The following is a 7,185-nucleotide window of genomic DNA, read 5'->3' as shown; positions in this document are numbered from 1 at the left end:
AAGACCCACGTGGGCACAGAGACAGGACACCAGTGTCTGGGCGGCTCACAGGGGTGCCCAAAGACCTGGGTTGGAAGCCCAGCTCTACTTCTAATTGTGTGACCTTGCAAGTGACTGGCCTCCCTGGGCCTCGGTTTGTCCATCTCTAAGATGGGAATATGAATAGAACCCACTTAGTAGGCCAGAGGGAGGATGTCTTAGGTCAAGGAACGGGCAGTTCTTCGCACGCGGTAACATAGCTGACAAGGTGCCCTTGAGTTTTTGCGCCTGGTCTGTTTGTTCCTCATCTGTTGTGTCTCGCATGGCCGTCTCCCTCTGGTGGGATTGTGCATCCTGGTCCTTGCGGATAGATCTGGTGCCCATGTGTTGACTTGTCCGTTTTTCGTGCCCCTCTGTGTTTTGCACAGGGGGGTGGGTCTCTGCAAGCCTGAGTGTCTGTGTAGGGGTGAGGGCTGCATGGACATTCGTCTCTGCGTGCTGGGCCATTCTGTTTGGGTCCTGGTACGCTCCGCCCCACCCCTGTCATCCAGCCCCATCCTTCCCCACAGGGCTACTGCCCTGGCCTCCTCCCTGGCCACCATGCCTCCACTCTGCCAGAGGCGTGTTTCTTTTTTTTTTTTTTCACAGTTCTTTTTAATCTTTTTTTTAAATTTTATTTTATTATGTTATGTTAATCACCATACATTACATCATTAGTTTTGGATGTAGTGTTCCATGATTCATTGTTTGCGCATAACACCCAGTGCTCCATGCAGTACCTGCCCCCTTTGCTACCCGTCACCAGGCTAACCCATCCCCCCACCCCCCTCCCCTCTAGAACCCTCAGTTTGTTTCTCAGAGTCCATCGTCTCTCGTGGTTCATCTCCCCCTCCGATTTCCCTCGCTTCATTTTCAGAGGCGTGTTTCTGAAACTCACATCTGACGCTATCCCTCTCTCTCTTAACCGTGACTCCCCACTGTGCTGGGGCTGGGCTCCCAGCTCCTTAGCCTGGCCCTGGCACTCAGGGCTCTTCACCAGGAGCTTCCCTGAGCCGTCTCATGCCTGTCCCATTTCAGTGCCAGCCTCAGCAGCCCTCAGCGTCCTCTTGGACATCCCCTGCCCAGCAGTAAGTTACTAAGTCCCTGTGGAGGACCCAGCTTCACAGACCTCTCTGCCACCCATGACCTCACCCTGGTCCAGCCTGGCCTCCTCCCTGGTCTCCCAGTCACCAGCCAGACAAGACAAATGTTTCTCAATCCCCAATCGGACCTTTTCCCTCTTTTGCCCCAAACCTTCCAAGATAAAATCTCAGACAGCTTACCTCAGGTTCTCTCGCCTCCCAAGTCCACTTGAGCCTCCCTTTCCTGTCCCCAGGCTTCTCTCCTGGCTCACAGGCATTGGGGCATCTTCCTGCAGCCTTGTCCCCACCTCCTGCACATCTGTCAGCCCCATGTCCTCCGTCCCCCCTCCATTACGACTCTGCAGGCCCTTCCCAGTCTAACCTAGGTCTCCCGTTGTCCACCCTCAACACTGTCTTTTTCTTTGGCAACGCCGCACAGATCGTCATGATATATTTACTGGCACTATTATGTGTCTCCTGTCCATCTCCCCTTGTTGCTTTGTGGTCTCTGAGAGAGCAGGGACAGGGTATATCTTGGGGTATATCACCACTGCATCCCCACCAGCCTATAAAAGGCCTGCGATAAAGGGGCCAATTAATTATTGTGGCTTTTTTTTTTTTGGTGCAAATTTTGTGCAAAGTTCTGCCCACTTGTTTAAATATGCTGGGGTCCCCTACACGCCTGGGGCTCTGCGCACCTACCTGGCTGTGTGCATTGCCAACTGGAATCTGTGTTTGCTCACTCAAGAACAATTTGCTGAGCACCTATTATGTGCTTGCAATTGACTTCCAAATGCATTTAGAAAAACGAGACAGACGGGTGGACAGAAATGTTCCCTGTCAGGGGGGCTGGGGATTCCACAGTAGGCGAGATGAACATCTGCCCTCATGGGGCGCCTGGGTGGCTCGATCGGTTAAGCATCTGCCTTTGGCTCAGGTCATGGGATCGAGCCCCACATCTGTCTGTCCTCTGTCGGGCTCTCTGCTCAGCGGGGAGCCTGCTTCTCCCTCTCCGTCTGCCTGTCCCTCTGCCTACTTGTGCTCTCTTTCTCTCTGTCAAGAAAAAAAAGAAAAAGATCTGAAGTAAATTAGCAAGTGAATCACGGAGGAAAGGGCATTCTAGGCAGAAGGAACAGCTAGTAGGAAGGCCTGGAGGCAGGCATGTGAAGAACTTCAAGGAAACCGGTGTCTGGACGGGATAAGGTTAGGGAGGGCCTTGGCCCAGCAAGGAAGGCACAGAACATTAGTTTCGGGTGCACAACATAGTGATAACGATATTTGTGTCTATTTCCAAATGATTACCACAGTAAGTCCAGTTACCATCTGCCACCACACAGATACAAAAATTTTTTATCTTGCGATGAGAACGTCTTTTTTTAAAAAGACTTATATTGTTAAGTAATCTCTACACCCAACGCGGGGCTCAATCTTATAACCCGAGACCAAGAGTTGCATGCTCTTCTGACTGAGCCAGTCAGGCACCCCGTGATGAGAACTTCTAAGACCTACTCTCTTAGCAACTTTCAAATACGCAATACGGTATTTTCTTTCTTTTTTATTATTTTTTTTATTATTTTTTAAAGATTTTATTTATTTGACAGAGAGAGACACAGCGAGAGAGGGAACACAAGCAGGGGGAGAGGCAGAGGGAGAAGCGGGCTTCCCGCCGAGCAGGGAGCCCGATGGGGGGCTCGATCCCAGGACCCTGGGATCATGACCTGAGCCGAAGGCAGAGGCTTAACGACTGAGCCACCCAGGCGCCCTTCTTTCTTTTTTTAAAGTAAATTCTACGCCCCCCCCGACGTGGGGCTCAAACTCAGGACCCCAAGATCAAGAGTCACATGCCCTTCTGACTGAGCCAGCCAGGCGCCCCTACAGTATTGTTAACCATAGGCTCCATCCTGTATATTATATTCTGTTTCTAGGAGTTTGGCTTTTTTTAGATTCCACACATAAGTGAGATCATACAGTATTTGTCTTGTCTGACTTACTTAGCATGATGCTGCCAAGGTCCATCCATGTCGTTGCAAATGGCAGGATTTTCTTCTTTTTCATGGCTGAATAATATTCCATCATAGACATATTTAACACATTTCCCTTATCCATTCATCTGCTGATGGACACCAGAGTTGTTTCTGTTTTGGCTACTCTGAATAATGCTGCCATGAACACGGGAGTGCAGATCTCTCTTTGAGATACTGATTTTGTTTCCTTTGGATATATACCCAGAAGGAGGATTGTGGGGCCATATGGTAGTTCTAGTTTTAATTTTTGGAGAAACTTCCACACTGTTTTCCATTATGGCTATACCAATTTAACTTCCCACCAACAGTGTGGGAGAGTTCTCCACTGACGGGGGCTTTGAGCAGGAGAGAGACCTGGTTTGATCTGGTTTTAGAGGATCCCTCTAAGACCAGTAAGTGAAAGGTTGGTGGGAAACTTTCTAACAGAGAGAGATTAGGACCTAGCCTATATATGGAGCCATAGATTACGGCAACATGATGCACCAGGAAGGGACCCAGCACCTTCAGTGAGGAGCTCTTGCCAGAATGAGCCCCAATCTGATCTAATTCCCACTTTATTTTTTTCCCAAAGATTTTATTTACTTATTTGTCAGAGAGTAGAGAATGACCACAAGCAGGGGGAGTGGCAGGCTCCCTGCTGAGCAAGGAGTCAGATGCAGGGCTCTATCCCAGGACCCCGGAATCATGACCTGAGTGGAAGGCAGACACTTAGCCCACTGAGTCATCCAGGCGTCCCTAATTCCCACTTTACGGGGTATTCGTGGAATGGAAAGACATCTTGAGTGGCACCACAAAGATGGTGTCAGCCAAATCCAGGATGTGAAAATTTGTGCAGGGCAAGTGACCTAGTTTCTTAAGAAACAAGTGGCGTATACAAGTTGAGGAATGGCTAACAGATTTCAAAGACGTGAGAGGCTCACAGGAAGGCACTGTGTGGTGAGTTTTGGGATCCTTGTTTGAACAAACCCAACTACCAAGTACATTTATGAGACCGTGAGGGAAACATGAATATGGAGACTGCAGGTTCGGTAACTGTGAGAGGAGTGAAATGCTTGTTTATTGTGCCTTTTAAAAAATTGAAAGGGGGAGGGGCCCCTGGGTGGCTCAGTTGGTTAAGTGTCTGCCTTTGGCTCAGGTCGTGATCTCAGGGTCCTGGGATCGAGCCCCATGTTGGACTCTCTGCTCAGCGGGGAGTCTGCTTCTCCCTCTCCCTCTGCTGTTCCCCCTGCTTGTTCTGTCTCTCTCTCTGTCAAACAAATTAAAAAAAAAAAAAAATTGAAAGGGGGAGGGGCGCCTAGGTGGCTCAGCTGGTTAAATGTCCTATTCTTGATTTGGGCTCAGATCACCGTCTCAAGATTCTGAGCTAGAGCCCCACGCTCAGCAGGGGGGTGGTGGGGGGTTCTGCTAGAGATTCTCTCCCCCTCCCTCTGCCCCACCCACCCCATGCTCTCGTGCTCTCTCTCAAATAAATAAATCTTAAAAAAAAATTTGAAAGGGGGAATTACTGCTTAGTAAGTAAAGAGTCTTTTTGGGGGATGATAAACATTTTTTTTTAAGATTTTATTTATTTATTTGTCAGAGAGAGAGAGAGAGCACAAGCAGGGGGAACAGCAGAGGGAGAGGGAGAAGCAGGCTCCCCGAGTAGCAAGGAGCCCGATGTGGGACTTGATCCCAGAACCCCAGGATCATGACCTGAGCCGAAGGCAGATGCTTAACCGACTGAGCCACCCAGGCATCCCTGATGATAAACATTTTTGAGGAGAGTGGTGATGGTTACACAGCATTGTGGATGTGTTTAATGCCACAGACTTAGACACTTAGGAATGGTTAAAATGATCAATGTTATATGTATTTTAGCACACACACACAGAACTGAAGGCCGCACTAATTCTACATTTTCTCTTTCCTATTAATTCCTATAAGGGTCCAATAATTCCTATTAAGCCCTTCTGAGTTTAGATTTTTTCTTTTACTTGCTCCTGGAACGATCCTAACTCATGGCAGCTTTCATACTGATGCAGTACACAGTCCATCCCTCCCTAAGGGAGTCTGATGTTATTTCTGATTCCAGACTTCCCTCAGTGTGAATTTTATTTGTTTGTTTTTTTATTATTTATTTATTTATTTATTTATAATCATCTCTACGCCCAGCGTGGGGCTCAAACACCACCCGGAGATCAAGTCTCACTCTCCACCGACTGAGCTGGCTAGGCGCCCCTCCTGAAAAGCTTTTGAAACATGGAAACTTCTAAGGTAATCATATATGCTTTGCTGAAGCATCCAGGGGAAGACGAACCTACGTCTGCAGTTCACTTTGAAAAACCTAAAAAGCAAGCTGCAGGGACAGGTGGACGGCAGTGTGCTCAGCAGCGGGGCGGACTGCCCACTGTGTCATTCCCTCGGGTTTGCCGCATGTTGGAAAACTGTCATAAGATGTTGGGGGTGGGGGGGGAATGTCCTTTACTATTAGAAATGCATATTCAATGATTTTCTGGAATTTGCTTTTTTTTTAAGGTTTTATTTATTTATTTGACAGAGAGAGAGACAGCGAGAGAGGGAACACAAGCAGGGGGAGCGGGAGAGGGAGAAGCAGGCTTCCCGCTGAGCAGGGAGCCCAATGCGGGGCTCCATCCCAGGACCCTGAGATCATGACCTGAGCCGAAGGCAGTTGCTTAACCAACTGAGCCACCCAGGCGCCCCTGCTTTTTTTTTTTTTTTTTAAAGATTTATTTATTTCTAGAGAGAGAGTGAGAGAACCTGAGTGGGGGGAGGAGCAGGGGGAGAGGGACAAGCCGACTCCCTGCTGACCTTGGAGCCCTATGCGGGGGCTCAATCTCATGACCCTGAGATCATGACCTGATCCAAAACCAAGAGGTGACGCTTAACTGACTGAGCCACCCAGGTGCCCCTGGGATTTGCTTTAAAACAAAAACAGGGGCGCCTGGCCGGCTCAGCCGGTGGAGCGTGCGACCCTTGATCTCGGGGTTTTGAGTTTGAGCCCCACGTTAGGTGGAGAGATTACTTAAAAGCTAAAAGAAAAAAAAATCTTAAAAAAATAAAATAAAAAAATTATGAGAGTGATAGCAGAAATGAAACTGGCAGAAAGTTGACAGGCTATCGAATGAGGCCAGGTGATGGGCACAGGGGTTCACTGTACTAGGCTCTCCACTTTTGCATGCTTGAAAACTTTCTTACTAGGTAATTGACAAATAAAAAGATGTGTCTGCTTTCCTTGTGGAGCGAAGGCAGGAGGAAAAGAGCCTGTGGAAGACACAGAGCTGGGTTAGGAATCGCGCTCCGGCAGTTTCAGATTGAGAGAGTTCCTAGGGCCTGGATCAGGAGCGTCACCTGCAGGCTTTCTCTGGCTGGGCACCCTCCTCCCCTTCCCCAGCCCACCCCAGGCCGGCAGCTCTGCCGGCTACCTTCTCCCTGCCTACACCCACCTCCCCACATCAGCCTCACCGGAAGTGAGGCCCAGGACAGGCCTCCCCTCCCCCCACCTCCACATCTGGTACTGATGTCAACAGCCAGGGTGGGCGGGGGCCCTGATTTTTAGCTCCCGCCCAGCCTCGAGGGAGGGGCGGACCCCCCATCCCCACCCCTTACTCACAGTGACAGACACTGTCACAGGCACACCAGGCCCTGCCATGGGCCAGACCGGGGGCCAGAAATGAGCTTTTATTGCAAAATGGGGACCTTCGAGTCACAAGGACGTCAGAGCTGGCCTCTTGCCTGACACAGGGAGCTGGAATGGGGTCCCTCCTTGGTCATCTAGCCCCTTCCACCAGGTCTAACTGGGACTTGAGGACGGGAGGTGGGTCAGTGAGTGTGTGTGGAGGGGGGGGCAGGCCGGGAAGACTTGTAACATGGTTACGTAAGCAGGAGGGGGAGGTGTTTTTCTGATCAGAGGGTCCCGTGTGTCCAAGTTTACTTGGTTCCCAGGGCTGTGTGCACAATTGCCCGCTGGATGTATATTTATCTTTGGGAGAATTTGAGGATCAAGGTGCTTGGAAAGGGTTGTCCTTGAGGGCTGAAAGTCTGGAGGAGCCTGGGGCTGTGCC

This window comes from Zalophus californianus, chromosome 17 (genome assembly GCF_009762305.2).
Source record: "Zalophus californianus isolate mZalCal1 chromosome 17, mZalCal1.pri.v2, whole genome shotgun sequence".
NCBI lineage: Eukaryota > Metazoa > Chordata > Mammalia > Carnivora > Otariidae > Zalophus > Zalophus californianus.
This window is presented reverse-complemented; position numbering follows the sequence as displayed.